Source organism: Tupaia chinensis, unplaced genomic scaffold (assembly GCF_000334495.1).
Source record: "Tupaia chinensis unplaced genomic scaffold, TupChi_1.0 Scaffold000255_1, whole genome shotgun sequence".
Classification (NCBI taxonomy): domain Eukaryota; kingdom Metazoa; phylum Chordata; class Mammalia; order Scandentia; family Tupaiidae; genus Tupaia; species Tupaia belangeri.
Window position 1 is genome coordinate 353,408 of NW_006159735.1, and position 20,324 is coordinate 373,731.

Consider the following 20,324-nt stretch of genomic DNA (forward strand, 5'->3'; position numbering starts at 1 on the left):
ATTTTTTTTGGTCAATCTAGCTATGATTTTGGTCAATCTAGCTATGATGTGCCTAGGGGAAGATCTTCTTAGGTCAATTCTATGTTGGGTCCTTTGAATTTCTTGGGTCTGGGTATTTGAATGCCTCTCAAGGTTTGGAAAGTTTTCTTCCAGAATATCATGGAATAGATTATCAATGTCCTTATTAGTTTCTTCACCTTCAGAGATACTGATGATCCAGATGTTTGGGCGTTTAATGGTATCTAGTATTACTTATATGTCATTCTCATTTGGGGGGGGTTATTTTTCAATCTTTTTGGTGAATTTGTATAGGTCAGAGGTTCTATCTTCTACATCTGAGATTCAATCTTCTGTATGTTCTAATCTGCTTTTGATACTTTCATCAGAAGTTTTGATTTCCTGTATTACAGCCTTCAATCAATTCCATTTGATTCTTCTTTATCATGTGTGTCTCCTCTTTCAGATTGTTCAAGAACTTCCTCACCTCCTGGAATTCAGTATCTCTTTTCTCCTACACATTCTGGAGCTTGTTGTCTCTATTCTTTTGCATCTCTGTTAGTTTTGTCACTATGAATATTTTAAATTCCTTATCTGACATTTCCATGAGTTCTCTTGTACTCTCTGTGGAGGAAGAGGAGTTATTCTTTTCCATTAGAGGAGAGAGATTTTCTTCATTTCTCGTATTTCTTGTGCCTCTGCAGTGGTATCTGGCCATCTGATGGACTATGTTTTTTCCTATTTTTTGGAGTTAAATCTGAGCAATCAGAGGAATGGAGAAAGAGGTGACCTGCAGTCTGGCTCCTGTCTAGACTGGGGAGCAGGAAGTTGAAGTCTGGGCAGAGAGTCTTCAGGCTGGAAATCCTAAATCTTCGATATTCTGGTAGGAATAAGTGGCTGGTTGAGCAAGGGTCTTGGGGCTGGAAATCCTAGATCTTCAATATTCTGGTAGGAATAAGTGGCTGGTTGAGCAATGCTGATGAGCAGAAGCAAACATCTTAATTTGTAAGCAAGGCCACAAACCTGCTGAAAATAAGAACTCAAAGGCTTTGCATCTGGGTGTTTCAGATTTGGAAGATTTTTTTTTTCTTCCATACAATCAATCACATTATTATTTGTCTTACAAAATGGATATTTAAACAAGTGACTGTTTCTCCCTAGTACTGTTGATAAAACTACGAAATATCTTCAACAGATAATACCACACCTCTTTGTGCTATTAATGCTTTGGAAGATTTACTCAATGTGTTTGCTGGGTGAGGTTCATGCAGATGAAATAAGGGGACAGGAAAGTGGAAAATGTCCAGAGGAATATTACCACCTACCCAAGGGACCTACAAATAATAGCAATAAATTTACTAAATGCAGCATTTATCTAGTTTAGATAAACAAGGGCAACTAGAGTGAGCAGAAGGCCTGGAAATGGTACTGCACACCAGGTACAAAAGCAATAGGCTGGGTCTCTACTGGCGGGGGAAAAAGAGCCAATAGAGTATAGTAGAAAGAGAAAACAGACACGGACTTAAATCCTATCTCCCTTACTTTCTAAATATGCATGCTCTTGCCAGACAATTTGAATTCTGAGCTTCAAACCTCTCATTTGTAAACCAGGATTAAATCCTACTTGCAAGATTGTTTTGAGGATTAAACAAGAATACGTGAACTGAAAAACACCAGTGTCTAATATGTATGCTTGGCAAATGAGAGTTTAAATAAACAGATGGGTGAAAGTTTAAAAGGATGAAATTGAAAAAGATAAAGTATCACTAGGCAGGTGCATGAATTAGAGTGTGTGTGCTTACACTGTAAAAATTAAGTTCATTGTATAAAGAGTATTGAGAATGTGAGTTAACTTAGCTAATGGAACAGTGAGGAAAAGTCTTATATATAAGGAGAATATGAACAAGTATAAGTCTCTGCTTGACCACCATCAAAGAAGAGGACTGAACCTAGTAATAATTAAAAAAAAAAATTCAAGGTCATGTCAGAAAAAAGAGACTGATGGTCCTGGGATTTTTTTAGCACCTGGCAAATGGGTAGCTCTACAGAGTTTTAAATCAGGAAATTATTTTGGAAGTTGCCATATAAGCTGCTTAATAAAAAAAATAAATGCAAAGTGTTGGGGTATGTCTTAGTCCGTTTGGGCTCCTATAAAAAAATGCCACAGACTGTGTGGCTTATAAAAAAAAAAAATTATTTCTCACAGTTCTGGAGTCTCTAAGTCCAAAATCATAGCATCAATAGATTCAGTATCTGGTAAGAGCCTGCTTTCTGGTTCATAGATGGCTGTCTTCTTTCATGTCCTTTCATGGTGGAAAGGACAAGAGATTCCTCTGGAGTCTCTTCTATAAGGGCACTAATCCCATTCATGAGGGCTGTGCCGTCATGACCTAATCACCTGCTAGAGACCCCACCTGACAATACTACCACATTGGGAGTTTAGATTCCAATATATGAATTGGGATGAGCACCCAAACATTCATCCACGTCTCCATCTTGTCAGGATTTACTGCACATACATGCATACATCCAGTGTATTTTTCAAACCACAAGGGCTAGGATTCCAACTGTGGTCAATCATATGGGATCTGACTTTCTCTGCAGAGTGCTTAACAACCGTGCTACAGGGCCAGCCCTGCAATTTGTTTTAAATGATCAGGTATACAAGAGTAGCATATCATTTACGTGTCACAAGCATTCATAAACAAGGATCGAGCAATATGCTGAGTATATCAATAGCACATGATTTAAATAGTATATAAAATATGAAGTGATATTTCATGCCAAGAGGAAGTTTATAGCCTTCTTAGAATTACTAATAGCATAGAAATCAGATCTGCTACATATTAGGTCAAAGAAGGGAAATAAAATTCATTTGACTTTTCAAAATAAAGGTGGTGTGCTTTGGTGATAGAACCGTTGCTCTATATTTGATTTCAAAAGAACAACAAAACTATAGAGCAGATTTTTTTTATTTTGAGATGGTCACCTAACATGTTATTATAATTGAGTTTCCCCCTGGTGATGATGTAATTATGATGTTCTTAAATATTAGGGGAGAAAGGCCCAGTTTGTCAGCACTTTAAGGCATGCTGATGCAACTCAGCAGTGGAGAGAACACCCAGTTAATGAATTAGCAGCCAAGCGATCTAGTGGGAAGGCAGCTGATGTGACAGCACATTGATTTCTTCTGAAATTCTGTTTTGCCTTTTATGACTTTCAATTTAAATTCCCATCTTTACCATGGTTGTATTATGGGTTTCTTACTCCCAGGGTGATAGCTTTCATGTTCTTGAGAAAGAAAAACAAACTAACCTACATAAGTCCCAAATCCTCATCCAATATCACAGGGCCTTTGTGTATAATTCTCTCCCTCTCTCTGAAATGCCCAGGGACTGTGCTCACCAGTCAGGCCTCATGCCAGGCAAGTTCTTAATGTGGAACAGTATTCCATGACAAATTGCCTGGGGGCTCTTTTTACATTTAGCTTCTGAATTTTCTATCTTCTTAAGAAAGCGCAGCAATGTATATACTAAAATTCAGACATGCGAGAACAACTAAACAATACCTCCTATTTTCCTTTTCCATTTTTTTTCCCCTTTTCCTATTTGCCAGAGAGCACATGCACTAACCAGAGAGAGACAAAGAGAGGAGGAGAGAGAGAAAGTATCCCCATAACTAGATGTGGTCACATTGCAACCCTCTTTCCTCCATTTCTCCATCCTGTCAGGATTTGGGGCACACACATGCACATGTGCCCAGCATGTTTCTCAAGCTACTGTGGCTAGGATTTGTACCACGGTCAGCCATTAGGATCTGAGTCCCTTAACCATTCAGCCATGGGGCCAGTTACATCAATGGGCAAATAGATAAACAAAATGTGAGATATGTATTATATATATGTATGTATATATATATATATTCAATCATATTATATAAATATAAAATTCAGTCTTCTAAAGAAAAAATTTTGACATATACTACAGCATGAATAAACCATAACCCTGAAGACATGACACTAAGTGAAATAAGGTAGTAACAAACAAACAAATATTGTTTAATAGATTCCTATTATATGAGGTTCCCAGAATAGTCAGATTCAGACAGTAAAATTGTGGTTTCCAAGGGGTAGGGAGGAATGAGAGTAGGAAGTTAGTGCCTAATGAGTTTAGAGTCTCAGTTGGGGAAGATAAAAAAGTTATAGAAGTGGATGGTGGAAGTGCCTGTAGAACAATGTAAATGTACTTAATACCCGAGAACTGTACATTTTAAAAATGGTTTAAGGGGCCAACAGCTGGCATGGTGGTTAAGGCACTGGACTCCCACATGGTTGACTGTGGATTGAGTGCCAGACATGGTGGCTTATTTCCTTGCTTCTCTCTCTCTCTCTCTCTCTCTCTCTCTCTCTCTGTCTCTTTCTGGTGAGTACACATGCCCTATAGCAAACTTAAAAATAATAATAATGAGGGACCAGCAGCTAGTGTAATGGCTATGTCGCTGGACTCCCAAGTAGTCGACAGCAGTTCATGTCCTGGACCTGGTGGCTTAAAACTCACGCTGGGCGCATGTGTGTGCGTGCCCAAGATCCCAGGAGGAGAATGGAGGAGAAGGGATTGTGGCGTGGCTATCCCCCCTAGGGAGTGATTTCTCGCTTTCTGTCTCTCTGTCTCTCTGTGTGTGTCTGGCAAGCACACACACCCTATGGCAAAAACCTCTCCAAAAATAATAATAATAACAATAATGATAACAAATAAAACTAAATAATTATTTTTAAAACTGGTTTAAATGGTAAATTTTGTTATGTATATTTTACACCACCCCCCAAAAAAATCCTTTCATTGGGGCCAGCAGTTAGCGTAATGGCTATGTTGCTGGACTCCCACGTAGTCAACCGCGGTTCGCGTCCATGACCCTGTGGATTAAAACTCACACCGGGCACATGTGCATGCATGCCCAAGATCCTGAGAGGAGATTGGAGGAGAAGGGATTGCGGCGTGACCATCCCCCCTGGGGAGTGATTTCTCGCTTTCTGTCTCTCTGTCTGGTGAGCGCACACGCCCTGCAGTGAAACCTCTCCAAAAAAAAAAAAATCCTTTTATGTCCATTTTCCCCCTTGTCCTACTGCTTCACAGCATCCTCCTGTACAAGAAAACTTCAGTATTCTCATAACATTGGTGCAAGGTTCTTGGTTTACACGGTGACTTCAGCTGGGGTATCTTGACCACAGGAAGCTCTATTCTACTGCCTCTAGCACTGTATTTATCATCTTTTTCCTCAGGGATTGCTCTAGGGAGCTTGCCATCACTTTTAATGAGTAGGCTCCCACCTTGGCCATCAGGCCTTATAGACCCCTGGGGTCAGATTCATTCACTACTTGAGAAGCCTACCCTTCAGTCCTTGACATTAAGATCACTTCTCCCTTTGCTGCAGTAATCCCTGGGAAGTCCACCAGTCAGCCTGTTTAGGTAAGTTTCCCACTCCCTAGCTCCACCTCCATTGCAAGAACCATGCAGGATATATAGGAAGGCTTTAGGGAAGCAGTTAGAACTGCCTTGAGCCCTCTCTTAAGATCATCATGCCATACCACCATTTTGTTTTCTCCTGTCCCTCCCCAATATTTGCTCAAGGATGATCAGCAGCTAGAATATTGGTCCCCTTGTTTTGGGATTTCCTCTTAAACTACCTTCATCTCTCCACCTCCAGCCCTCAAAACAGAGCCAGATTGGTAGAACTACTGGGGGTCATGAGGGATCCAGTCAGAATCTTCATTCTTCACTCATTGTCCCCCTCCCGATTCCATTAACATGAAGGGTTCATACTCCTTCCCCAAGGGAAGCAAGGAAGACATGTTACTTTCTATATGACCTATCATTCAGGCACAATGAAGTCATATGTGCCCTGTTCATTGGACAAATCTAAAAGTTGCCAATTTTTGAACTCCCTTTATATTAATATAACTTGCAAATGTGCTCTCGTGTTGGGCCACGTGGTACATTTGATTATATTTCCTTCTCTATGGGTGACTCTGAGAAGAGTTATTTTTAGCATTGGAGTTAATGAATTCACTTTACATGTATTCCATCAATTGTCTGAATTCATTCCATATTTTGTTTGGAGTTTTGATTTTCTAGTTTTAATTGCCTTTTTGTCTTACATTATTTGATACTATGCTGGAGTGTGTCCTAAGAGATAAGTGGGTGGTAAACTTAGAGACTTTGACTACCGTGTCTTGTCTTTGCTTTCCTACTTGATGAGTATTTCTCTGTGTATAAAATTCTGGGATGAAATTATTTCTCCATAGATTTTTACAAAATATATATTGCTTTGAAGTAACCAGGCTTTCTCATAAGTTTTTGTTAGTCTCATTCTTGTCAATTATGTAATTTTCAGACACAAGTCATCAGAGTCACCTGTGGCCCAAAGAAGAAGAAAGACCCCAATTCTAGTACTAGAAATGTTACCATTCAAAATAAGTTTGTTTGTCTTAGAAACATTGTATTTTGCAGTTGGTTCTATATGTTGTCTAGGTAAATCACCATCTACTACTGTAAAATTCTCACCCAAACATACAACAAAAAGTTGGAAAAGTTGGATACTACCTTTATCAACTTTTCAAATAATTTGAATCTTCATTTTTAACAATGTTAAGGAACCCTTCTGAAATCATGTATTTGTGCTACAATATAAAAATTCAAAATCCATGTTTACAAACCCATCTTTTTTAAAAGCAGAATTATTTTTAAAAATCTAATGCTGACAATATAGAAATAAATTAAAGCGTTTATCTTTAACCATGAAAAAATTTCATATCTTTCAATTTGGGGAAATTATATATTTCTGAAAATTCTTTTTTGTTCTGAATCTTTTTATAGCATCCTGTTCTTGACTTTTTTATTTTTATTTTTTTTTTGAGAGGTTTCTGCTATAGGGCGCATGCATGCACCAGAAAGACAGAGAGAAAGAAAGTGAGAAATCACCCCTAGAGGGATAGCCATGCCACAATCCCTTCTCCTCCATTCTCCTCTTGGGATCTTGGGCACACACACACACGCCCAGCATGAGTTTAAGCCACTGGGTCCAGGACTCAAAGCACGGTCAACTAGATGAGAGTCTAGCAACATAGCCATTAAGCCAACTGCTGCTCTCCCCTGTTCTCGACTTTTTGGAGAATATTAATTAGAAGCTTTTCTATGTGTCAAAGTGGATAGGTAGAAATGTGCTATGTTTTGTTATTTTCTAATTTTTTTAGGGTTTTTTTTTATTTTTAATTAATTGATGAATTTTCATTCACTCCCTGAGCATTGTAACAGCATACAAAAATGTGACTTTCCCATCCAGAATATACTGCATAGTGGCTTAACCATACAATGTTATCATCAGTACATGTCCATTCTAGTTTCATATGTCTTTATATATTTCCCCCATTTCTCACCCTGCGCCATTTCCCATACTCCTCCCACACTATCTCAAATGTCTACAGTTGTTTTCCATTCCTTTTTCCCCCCACATTTTATTGATTCACAGAATTTCTTAAGTAATCTAACTACTTTCAATAGTAAGTTCAGCTGGTATATACATATCTGTGAATGCATTCTGACTTTAGGCATGAAACTCTGAGTAGAATGAATATACTATAAGGTAGCACATAGTTGATGCTATATACCTTACTACAGTCATTAAATAGGTATTTTTAATATTTTTTTAATTTTAAGAAAAGCAGTTTTAGCTTTAATAAATCAAAGAAATTCTAAGGAACATTGCTTAAAACTTAAAGCCAGAAAACAGGTTAGGATTCTGTTCAAATGGTAGGTAAATGAACCTACCTGCAGCTCAAGACGGGACAAAAATTCTTATGGAAAACAAAGCCCAGAAGAAAATCAGTAATGTTTTAGTCCAAAGTCATAAAATTCTGTTTCACTAGTTCAGTCTCATGTACTTAATCTATCTTCTGTTGTGGTTTGATCTTCCCAATTAAATTCTGGAATATAATGTTCAACTTTAGACTTGTCCTTTACCATTAAGTTGGCCATTTTCTTAGTTTTTGAACTCTTATTTCTGTGTGTCTGTATTTAATTTTCCTGATATAGCACTCCCTTGGGAATTTCTTGGAGATCTGGTCTGGTGTTGATAAATTATTTAAGGTTTTGTTTATCTGAGAATATTCTTGTATTTTTCCCCATATGAAGGATAATCTTGCCAGGTACAATATTCTTGGTTGAAATTCCTTTTCCCTTAACACTTTGAATATATTTTCCCCTTCTTTCCTCACTAACATTGCTTCTGATGAGAGGTCTGCCATTAGCCTACTGAGATATTCTTTGTAGGTAACTTGACGTTTCTCTCTTTCCAATCTTAGTATCTTATCTTTGTCTGTGGTTTCGGTCAATATGGCTATAATGTGTCTTGGAGAACATCCTCTTGGGTTGATTCTATTTGGGGGTCCTTTGAATTTCTTGGGACTAGATCTTTAAATGCCTCTCTAGGTTTGGAAAGTTTTCTTATAGGATTTCATGGAATAGATTATCAATGCCCTTATGAGTCTCTTTGCCTTCTGGGATACCGATTATCCAGATGTTTGGACATTTGATGGTATCTAGTATTTCTCGTATATTATTCTCATTTTGGGGGCAATTTTCTCAGTCTTTGTGGTGATTTTTCTACGCCAGCAATTCCATCTTCCATGTCTGAGATTCAATTTTCTGTATAATCTAGTCTGCTTTTAATACTTTCAAGGGAGAGACTTCCTGAATTTATTTGTTTTATATTACATTTAATCACATGTATCTTTATGGTATGTAACATTTCTTTTTCTAGCATGGTTACCGTGCATATCAATCAAACAAAAACATTGCTATCCACATCCTCATCAGCAAATAGCTTTTCATTTTTCTGGATTATTATTGTTATTTATTCTCATTTTTTAAACATCCAATCACTATACATTGGCTTGTAAAGAGGTTTTTGCCTAACATGAAATACTTCTCAGACCCATCCAGTTGAGAATACTAGACATGCTATCAACAACAGTAATAAAACATTTCTGGGGAACCGGCAGTTAGCGTAATGTCTATGTCGCTGGACTCCCACGTAGTCGACCGCGGTTCGCGTCCCGGACCTGGTGGCTTAAAACTCACGCCGGGCGCCTGTGCGTGCATGCCCAGGATCCCAAGAGGAGAATGGAGGAGAAGGGATTGCTGCGTGACCATCCCCCCTGGGGGGTGATTTCTCGCTTTCTGTCTCTATGTCTCTCTCTGGCTGGCTGGCAGGCACACGCGCCCTATAGCGAAAACCTCCACACAAAAAAAACATTTCTGTGTCCCACAAATGTCATACCTCTCTATTTTTTCTCCTGCTTTCCTTCTCTATACTCTTCCCTTCCCCCCTGTCTTTTCTAATTCTTATCTTCCTTGAATTATTTCATATTCCTTTAGCATCTTTTTTGTTTCTTTTTCTTTCTTTTGCTTATTTCACAAGCATTTCTCAAATATCTACTAATTCTTCCATTCACAATTCAGAATGAGACCAAAATAAGCTCATAGTGAACACTGCATATCTGAATAGGGCTTATTAATGGGTGGACTTCACCTTATAATAAGCAGATAAGAAGTTGATCTTCAGACAAGAAACAAAAATACCAAAACAGGAAGGAAGATCTTTAGTCTTAAATGCCAGTACCGGTACTATTGAGTTGTTGGAAAAGGCATAACCTATTTTTTCTATGTTTTCCTATGCAAAAGTATGCCATGACTTTTCAGACAGCCCAATAGTTCTCTTCATTTGTTCCCAAAAACTGTGTCCAATTTCATCAAAGGAAATTGTCTGATTGTTTTGCACAGAATATAAACTCCTGAACTAATGAGCATTATGCATATGGAAAAGGAGTGGGGCCCACTATTCCATATAGACACCTCCAATTAACCCCTACATTCTACTTCCTATCTTCAACTCTCCATGGCTTTTCCTTGTCCTGAGATAGGGTCCCTCCTCATCCCTGGTTCTTTATCACATTCTAAGCTGCAGCCTCTTCCACACTTTTCATGATTCTCTACTCCTCTGTTTCTTTGCTTATAAAAAGTTCTAGAAGGTCTCCGCTGCCAATAACAGCTCTCCCCTCCCATCTACTGTTTTCTTTATTATGATATTTTATCTTCCTTCCAGTTTAGTCAATTTAGAGTCTCAGAAGAACAAGAAAATAAACATTTCTATTTCTTCTAGATCTTTTTTTTAAAAACTTCAAGTAGTTATTTAATTTCTAAGTGAGCTTTTTTCCTGTTTTTTTTTTTTTAATTATTTTAGAGTTCTGGTCTTTTTAAATCAAAATGTAACTTTTTTTCCAACCTTGATGAATTTATTTAGGCTTTTTATCATCAAATTGCTGTTTGTAAGTGTTCTGTGGAGTCAGATCATCTATTTTGTTTGTAAGATACAAATTCTATAAATGTCAATTAACTTGACCTTGTTGATTATGTTATTCAAATCTTTTAGAAAATTTATTTTTAGGCTGTTTTATCTGAAAAACTTCAGAAGACATTTATTTAAAATCTCCCACTGTGATTTTAGCATTTTCTCCTCAACTTTTTTAGCAAGTTTTGCTTTATGTGTTTGTCTGCTATGTTCATGTATACTCTAGTGCATAAAGGTTTGTGTTTTTTCTTAGCTATCTTTTGTCAGCACCTAAACTCTCCTCTCTTTCCCAGTACCACAGAGAGTAAAGTCCTTTCCTCTCAGGTTGGCACATGCTCTCCAGGCAGGCCCTGCCAGCAGCATCACTTTCTTCACTGTGATTCCAGAGGATGAATTTAGAGGAACGAGTAAAGGATGTGTTCTCTGGCCTCCATCTTCTAATAAAAAATTTTGGTAGTATAGCAATTAACTCTGTTATAGACCCACATCTGACCCTATTTTATGGTTATAATAATCCCTCAGAATCATCACACCGAGGCAATGAAAAGTATGGTACTTACATCACGTCAAAATTCCAAGGTTATCACCTGCCTCCAAGTCATCACTGACAAGTAACCCTGACTGGGACATCACTCATGAGCAAGCCTCTAATGGGGGCTGCCTATGTAGGTCTGGCCAGTGACTCAGCATCTCAAGAAACACAGGGATGAGGATCCCAGCTGCTCTGTATATTGTCAGAGCTGGGTATGTCTGGATAATATGTCCAAATGAGCAGTAGTCTCGATTTGCTGGGCTCTAAGTTCTTACATGTAAGACTGTTGTCATCCATGATGTAGATTTTTACCCCAGGGTTGAGGCAGAGCCAAAATTTAAATTCAGTAAAGATTGCATCACAGAAAGATAAATCCATGTAAGTCTGAGCATTTAACATTGCAATTATCAATAATACTAAGCAGTGAATCAAATATTTGTCATGTATATAGTAGATGTTTAATAAAGCTTTGCCAAAAAATGTTGAAAAAATAGTAATGAAACAACGACAACAAAACATTGCACCCCAGGATTACATTGTTTCAATTTTATGACCAATTCTCCCAAGTATCAGAACTTATTACATGGGTGGGTAAAAAGTTTAGGAATTAACTGTTTTCCATTTTCAGGTTGGAGGGGAATATGGTGTAAAACATCCCATGATGACTTCCTCTTTCATTAACCTTCAGATGGGAGAAAGGTCTTTATTGGTCATTGATATGAGTGATTTGTCTTGATGAAGGCACTTTAATGGTCAGCATTAATATTTAAAAAGTTCAGGAATTAACTGCTTACTAGAAGTCTGTTTTCCATTTTCAGGTTGAAGGGGAATATGGTGTAAAACATCCCATGATGACTTCCTCTTTCATTAACCTTCAGATGGGAGAAAGGTCTTTATTGGTCATTGATATGAGTGATTTGTCTTGATGAAGGCACTTTAATGGTCAGCATTAATATTAATTAATATCATTCCAGATTAAGTGACCCAGCTACAGTTCTCATTCTTGGCAATATTTCTTTCAAAAGCAAACAAAAATCATGAATAACTTCAATTATGACACTCCAGAAGAGGGCAGAGGGAATAATGTCTGTGAGAGCTGATGCCCAGCTAGACTAGAGTATAATGTTGACCAAAATCCTGATCCCTCAGTGTATGATGAGGAAACAAAATGAGGCCTTAGATCCTCATCATAAATTTGGCAACAGATATTCCCAATCCTAGACATGCTGGAGGAACAGTTGCATCATTGCTCAACCACATCTAAGGCACCACCTCAAGTCAAATTCAATAGAGGGATATGTTTGACAACCTATGGATGGAGACTTAGGTTCTGCTCCATTAGGCCTAATTCAATTCAAAGCTCACCATTTCCCATGGTATACAGTGTTCAGTCAGGTAAGAGCTTGGGTTTTCTAGCCAGCCAGTTCACTGAAAAAATATAGTTTGTCAAATTTAGGACTGTAAGAATAATCCTTTCTGTCTGAGATTATTATCCCTGAGATGAATAATCCTCTCTCGCTCTCACCCGTGCTCTCTCTCTCTCAGTTTAAACTTACTGGTCACATTTGACCTGCAAAATTGGAACCTCCTAAGAACACTAGAATGCACTGGCCACCAACCAGGTGTAAACAAGCTGTAAAATTTCAGAACCTTAAGACACCTCAGTAATTTTATGGAATTCCACCATGCTTGATAGAGTCCCTGCTGGGACCACAAGAGGCATGTTTCTTCTCTTCCTCTGATACATGAAGAGTTTTAAGTAGACCAATTCCTTTTCCAATTTTTTCCTAGTAGCTTTTTAGGTTTTTCTGTATACTAGCTCCATTCTGTGTTATAAAACTCATGTCAAATTCTGCACTGATTATATGTGAATGACTAAAATTATTCCCTATAGGGACCATCAGATGATGTAATGTTTATGTCACTAGACTCCCATGTCGTCAACCACAGTTTGAGTCCCAGACTTGGTGACTTGAAACTCACACCAGGTGCATGTGCATGCTTGCCCAAAAATCCAGAGAGGAGAATGGAGGAGAAAGGATTGCAGCGTGGCCATCCTCCATTGGGGGTAATTTCTTGCTTTTTGTCTCTCTCTGTCTCTCTGGCAAGCACACATGCCCTATAGCAAAACTCTCAAAAAAAAAAAAAAAAGAAAGAGAAAGAAAGAAAGAAAAAGAAAGACGAGAAAGAAAGAAAAACACTCCCTACAGAATATAAGGAATTAATATGATTTCCTATCCAATGCAGGAAGAAGGATGTATAAGAGGAGAAGAGATAAGGCTGGGGACCAGAGCAGGTATTCAGTCACTTTGGTGTGGTACTAAAAGCCACACCAAGCCTAGCAAGGCTAAGAAGCAAGAGTAGTCTAAAACCATTTCATGGTGATTAGTTACAAAAATGCTAAGATCAAAGTCCAAAAGTACATCAAAAAGACCTAAAATATGTAAGAAATAAAGAGTGAGGTGATAACAGGAGCCTGAGTGCCTAGAACTCTTTTCCCATTGCTTTCAAAGGCCAGCTTGGAGGACTGAGAGCAATAAGCAGACACCCTTCTGGCAAAGGCCCAGGATCAGGGTCCTTGCCAGTTCTCACAGTCCATAGGTCACTTCAGGTTTCTAGGCAGCATACTAGGATCTGGCATGGGACAAATTTATAAAATGTCTTCATCCAGAATATGGAGATGGTAAATCACTTTTTCTGTTATTTGGTGGACTCTTTAAAGGAAACATATCTTTCACTTTGACTAGCATATCCAGTCCTGATATTCACTGGACTTTCAGCAGAAAAGATGAATAAACACTATCGATGATATAAAGTGTTGTAGTGTAAATTCTACTGTATTGTTACAGAGATATTCCCAGACCTCCTCAGTGTGAGACCATAAACCAAACTCACATTTCTTTAGCTAGAAATAGCCGTTGTGTTTTTACAAATTCTTCCTGACCTCCCTGGTGATTGTAGATTCAAATGCGTATTTCCATGTTGATACTGGTTACCTTCCTATTCTTATAAATTATATTTATGCCTCTACTTTAATATTTATATACTCTAATCAAGTAACCATTCTACATACACATGCACGCACATGCATGCACATGCTCACACACATGCATGTGTGCACAATTTTACTTCCCTTCTCCAACTGTCAATCCTCTTGCCCCAGTCCTTTATAAACTCTTGAATATGGTCAAAAAAATAATGGCCCAGGACTAAAAATGTAAAATTTTCTCTTTTAGCAAAATTCAGGATTCCACACATAGGTTAGAGGCTGAAGATGATATAATTCAGTTATACTCAATAGCCTATGTCTTCTTTTTATTCACCTCGTTACTCATTACAGCAGCTAAACTGGGTACCTTCCTGATTACAAGTTCTTTGAGAGAAGGAATTAGATTTGTCTTAATCACTGCTATCCCCAGAATTGGAACATAAATAACAATTGCCTGGCTGAAGGGGCTATCGGTCAAAGATATGTAAAATCACTTTATGTCTAGACATCCAAAAAATGGCACCTCTTAAGGCGCTCATCAGCCACTGACAAGAACTCCCTTAAGTGGGAATATATTGCTCTAAAGTTCAACAACAACAACAACAAAAATCGATGCAGTTCTTGCATTTTTGTTTAGTGGGGCTTTGCTGCCAGTTATTTCTAGGGATGTCATTTTGACAACTCAGAATGCCAATACTTTGAGATAAGTTGGTCCATTTCTTAAAGTTCATGAGAGCTCTAGAATTGTTCTACCACAGGACCATTTCTCAGTAATGGAATTCTGGCCATGTACTGCAGTACAAATAATTGTTGGTGAGTCCAATTTATATATTTTTTCCAACATGCTTTGACCTCGATTATCGTCTTAATTAATTAACTCACAGACCAGTCTTTTGTGTCAGATCATCTTCATCAATCACACCAGTTCTTAGGTGAATCTACTTCTTTGTTTGGCTTTCTAAGTTCACCATCAGAGGAAAGCTCTTTCATTTCCTGAAACAGTACAAATTAAACTACACGATTAAAAAATGGTTAAGACATGAAACAGCAACCAGACTTCTCCAAATGTCAATCCTGGCACCTTACTCACTGCCTGTGACAGTGTGCAAGTTACTTAAGTGCTCTCTATTCTTGCTTCATTTTGTACAAAGTGGGGGTAATAATAGTTCCTAATTCATAGAGCTGTGATGAGGTTTAAATGAGTTGACTCATAAGACACTTAAAAGAATGCCTGCACATACTAGATGCTCAATAAATGTTAGCTATTATTTTTACACTGTTAAAAATATTTTAGAAAAATTAAAGTACTACTAGTTTTTTCTCTAATTTCCCTGACAATGGTTTTTATTTTCTTCAATATTTATCCAAACTACTAGAATATGGCACTGGAGGGCTTCTAAACTCTCAGATATCTGAATGATGAGTCTGGATGTTTATAAAAATGATAACACAATTAGTGTCCAGGGATGAGCACTGATAACATGAGTACGACAGGTAGGAATTGAGCTATCGAGCTCATTCTATATAGTAGCCCCCCGACTTACTCCACACATCTATGATACATTTGGACACCCAGGATGTGGCATATCTGATCAAGATAGGTTTAAAGGTGTGAAGATTAATCCCACACGTTGATTGCATCAGTACCTATAGCTAAAAAACAGAACCCAGATACACTGTTATGCAAATTTCCAAAATGTGTTGAAGGGCAAAATTTTGGGGAAACTTTTATTTAGTACTGCGACTCTGCCGACATCTGAGACTTTCCTATGGATCACCCATATGTTTAGAGAGGATGGAGATGGATAGTATTTGGCAACAGCCTCTATATAACTAAAGCTATTGAAATGGACTTGCTTGCCATGATACAGGTGAATTTAGCCAAATAGCATGCTGTAACTCCAACAGGAAGCCAAAGATGAAAGGGAGAAAACACAACTATACAGAATGCGCTTACACAGACAGAGCCAATAATAGGAATAACCAGTAGCCCCAATTACTCCAGTTAGGCTTGACTGAAGCCAGAGGTAATGTCTAAGGCAAAGTGCTAGCTGTGCAGTGGGTTGTCTCCGGCTGCAAGAAGGCCCCAAGTTATGGCCTTTCTGAACATCACTTGTATATAAAGGTGACCCATCCTCTTAGAACATGATTCAAACTTGCCTTCAAGTATTTAAGAAGGGTTGACCTGTGGTGTTAAGTGAGCCAGATCCCAGATAACCAAACATGAGATTCAAATCCCAGCCCAGCAGCTTGAAACATATACCAAGTGTGTACACTTGTGTGCCCAAAATACCGACAGAATGGAGAAATGGAGGGAAAGGGATTGCAGTGTGACCACATACCATGAGGGGTACTTTCTCTCTCTTTCTCTCTTCCTCTCTCTCTCTCTTTCTCTCTCTCTCTCTCTCTCTCTCTCTCTCTCATGAGTGCATGTACTCTCTAGCAAATTTAAAAGAGAAAAAAGAGAGTTTAAGAAATTTGCACAGAAACAGCAGTTGATATAATGGCTATGTTACTGGACTCCCATGTAGTCAACTATAGTTCAAGTCCCACACCCGGTGGCTTAAACTCATGCCGGGCACGTGTGCATGTGTGCCCAAGATCCCAAGAGGAGAATGGAGGAGAAGGGATTGTGGCGTGGCCATGCCCCCTCCCGCCCTGGGAGGGGGGCATTTCTCGCTTTCTGTCTCTCTGTCTCTCTGTGTCTTTTCAGTGGGCACATGCACCCTATAGCAAAAAAACTCTTAAAAAAAAAAAAAAGAGAGAGAGAGAGAGCCATGAACAAGCAGGCTCAAAATAAGATAAATATAAGTCCCAACAGGAAACCATAAAGCTAATCAGAAAACCAAGACCAAACATGTCACAAACTAAGAAAACTCAGCAGAGGTCCATGGAAGGCCAGCCTTGGAAGACACAGGTGCTTGTAGTTGATCCCATACAGTAGAGCTACAGTTAATCTTTCGGCCTTCAGTTTGGTCAACAGCAAATACAAATTGGAAGTCAGGAAACCGTAACAAGATCATAACAAGGTCATAACAACATACTACTCTATGTAACATTGTGTGGTAGGCAAAATAACACTCCTCCCTTCCCAAAAATGTAAACATCCTATCTATCATATTTTAGGTAATATGAAAAAGGGAAATTAAGGTTTCTATTTCTATTGCAATTAAAGTGGCTATTCAATTGACTTTATGAGGAATAGATTATTTCATTAGGTGAGCTCAATCTAATCACTTAAATTCCTCAAAAGAAGGGGAAGAAGAGAGATCCTCTGTAAAAAGAGTCTCAACTCATTGATTGTCTTAGTCAGTTTTAGATGCTGTAACAAAACACCATATTGGATAGCTTAAACAATGGAAATTTATTTCTCCCAGTTCTAAAGGTTGGGAAGTCCAAGATCAAGGTGCCAGCAGATCCCATGTCTAAGGAGGGCCCACTTCCTGATTGTTTTCACAGTGGCAGAGAACAGATAGGAGCTCTCTGGTTTCTTCTTCTAAGGACACTAATGAAAGGTCTTATCCCCAAGTACTATCATACTGGGGATTAGATTTCAGCATATCAATCTGGTGGGGGTGGTGGACTACATTCAGTTAATAACACCCACCATTGCTGACATTGAAGATGACAGGAGGCCAGAGGCCAAGGAATGCAAGCAGCCACTGGAAGCTGGAAAAGGAAAGGCAACAGACTCCAAAGAGGAACATAGCCCTGCCAACACCTTAACTTTAGCCAGTGAGATTCATACGAGAATTCTTTTTGTTTTGTTTTTTCTTTTTAAGAATTTTTATTTATTTTACTTTACTTGTTATTACTATTTTTTAATTTGACCAGACAGACAGAGAGAGAGAAAAAGGGAAAGTAAGAAAGCAAGCCGCCAGGTCTGGGACTCAAACCATAGTTAGCCATGTGGGAGTCCAGCACCTTAACCACCATGCCACCTGCCAGCCCCTCATATGAGAATTCTGATCTACAGAACTATAAGATAATGAATACAATAGTCCCTCCTTGTCCACAAGTATGTGTTTCAAGACCCCAGTGGATGCCTGAAACTGCAGGTAGTACCAAACTCTACATATATTTTATTTTTTATTATACATATATCTCCACGATAAAGTTTAATTTATAAACTAGGCACAGTAAGACATTAACAATAACTAATAATAAGGTAAAAGAATTATAACAATGTGCCAATATTCCCTCTTGTACTTTAGTTCCATTTTAAGTAAAATAAGGGTTCCTTGAACATAAGCACTGCGATACTATGACAGTTCATCTTAAAACCAAGATGACTACTAAATGGTGACTGGGTAGAAAGTGTATACAGTGTAGATACACTGAACAAAGGGATAAGTCATGTCCCAGGGGGTCAGAATAGAATAGCATGAGATTTCATCATGCCACTTAGAACATCACACAATTTAAAGCTTAAAAAATTATTTATTTGTAGGATTTTTCATATATTTTCAGATCATGATTTGACATGGGTAACTGAAATGCTGGAAAGAGAACCCATGAATAAAGATGGACTACCTTACTAGTTGTTTTAAGCCTCTATGTTTGTGATGATTTGTTACAACAGTGATAGAAAATTAAAACATAGTACAACTGAGAAAATATTTCATCTAGATTGTTTTCAACTCTAGAATCAGCATAACCACAACTTTTCCAAAATATTTCTTTTCTACATAAAAATCAACTTCTTTTCAAAGACTACAACTAATACCTGAAAGAGGGGTTGGGGCAGTGTTGGGAGATGTAAATATGGGAAAATGAATGTTCATCTTTTTAATCACTAGAGTTATGGTCAAGTAAAGAGAGGAATCAGGACCAAATCCCAGATCATGAGTGCTCTAGATTGCTCTCAATTTTCATTCAGAAAATTGAAGCTTTGCTCATAGTCATCTCTAACAAGAATTGATATTCCTGGACCAACAGATGGCATAATTGTTACATCACTGGACTTCCACAGAGTCAACCACGGTTCAAGTCCCAGACATGGTGGCTTAAAATTCATGCCAGACATATGTGCATGTGTGCTCAAAATCCCAAGAGGAGAATGGAGGAGAAGTGGTAGCAGCGTAGACATCTCCCCAAGGGGTGATTTCTCACTTTCCGTCTCTCTGTCTCTCTCTGTCTCTCCAGCAAGCACATGTGCCCTATAGCAAAGAAAGAGAGAGAGAGAGGGAAGAGAGAAAGAGAAGAGAGAAAGAAAGAAAGAAAGAAAGAAAGAAAGAAAGAAAGAAAGAAAGAAAGAAAGAAAGAGAGAAAGAGAGAGAGAAAGAAAGAAAGGAAGGAAGGAAGGAAGGAAGGAAGGAAGGAAGGAAGGAAGGAAGGAAGGAAGGAAGAATTGGTATCTCTTACTCTGGTAACTAGTATTCTGGATTCAGCAAATAATAACTGGTATTCAGTAAGTAGTAAAAAAAAAATAAAGGGACAAATTCTTCAAGGAAACATGTTGGGGGACAGGTATACCACCTTACTTTATTAACTTTTCTTACTAGCAAAGTTTGTCAGTAATTCACATAAGCAACATCCCAGAGTTTAAAAATGCATTAGATCACCACAGTCCTATCATTTAATATAGGCATACCCCAGCTTCAGTTATAAGAATGACAAAAAAGAATCACAACTGATTTTTAAATGTCAAGAAGAAACCTGGGGCCCATGGTCAAAGTCTGAAAATAGGAAGCCCAAAGGGAGGAAAGATCGCAAAGGGCAGAAAGCAAATCTCAAAACTCCCTGCTCTGTTTCCAAAATCCCCTTAGCCCTTCCTGGTCCCTTTTTGCACTGTGTTGAAAGCAAGACCACCTTCTAGGCATTTCACTGGCAGGATAAGACTGGATTAAAGTTTATTTTCATCAAGGGAAGGCATTGTTCTGATTCAGGCATTCTCCTTCAAATGTCATACTGGTCAAGGTTTTATCTATAAACTTTTGGCTACTGCTGTTAGAAATTGAAGTTGAAAGATGTGTGAAAATCTTTTGACAGAACATTTAGCACGCTGACTTCTTTTACCCTTTCTTGACCTGGTTTTGTCCTACCCTTTTTTGGATATCTACTGCCTTTTCCAATTCAGTTTCTCTGGGGACAGTTCTTGTTCTGCAGCAGCAGCATTCTCAATAAAAGTGCAGATTATTGAAAGATCTTACCATAGATTGGTCATAACCTAACATTTTAAATAATCTACTTTTTAAAGTCTGTATAGGTTGTTTCAAAGGAGCAGCAAAAAGTATGGAAGACTAAAAAAAAGTTTAGAAAGGGAGTAAGCAATCAAGAAAAAAATCAATTTTTCATAATTGTCTTTTTCTATAGCAGTTCTTGTTTTACATATAATAGATCAATCCCTCAGAATACACGTCACCTTGACCTTACACATACAAGGAATAAGGGAATTGAAAG

General features: G+C 38.1%; 1 pseudogene; it reads left to right on the forward strand.

Annotated features, from left to right (window-relative positions):
- Positions 1-20,324, forward strand: part of LOC102494883 (prenylcysteine oxidase-like) — a 130,588-nt pseudogene that overhangs the window by 42,477 nt on the left and 67,787 nt on the right.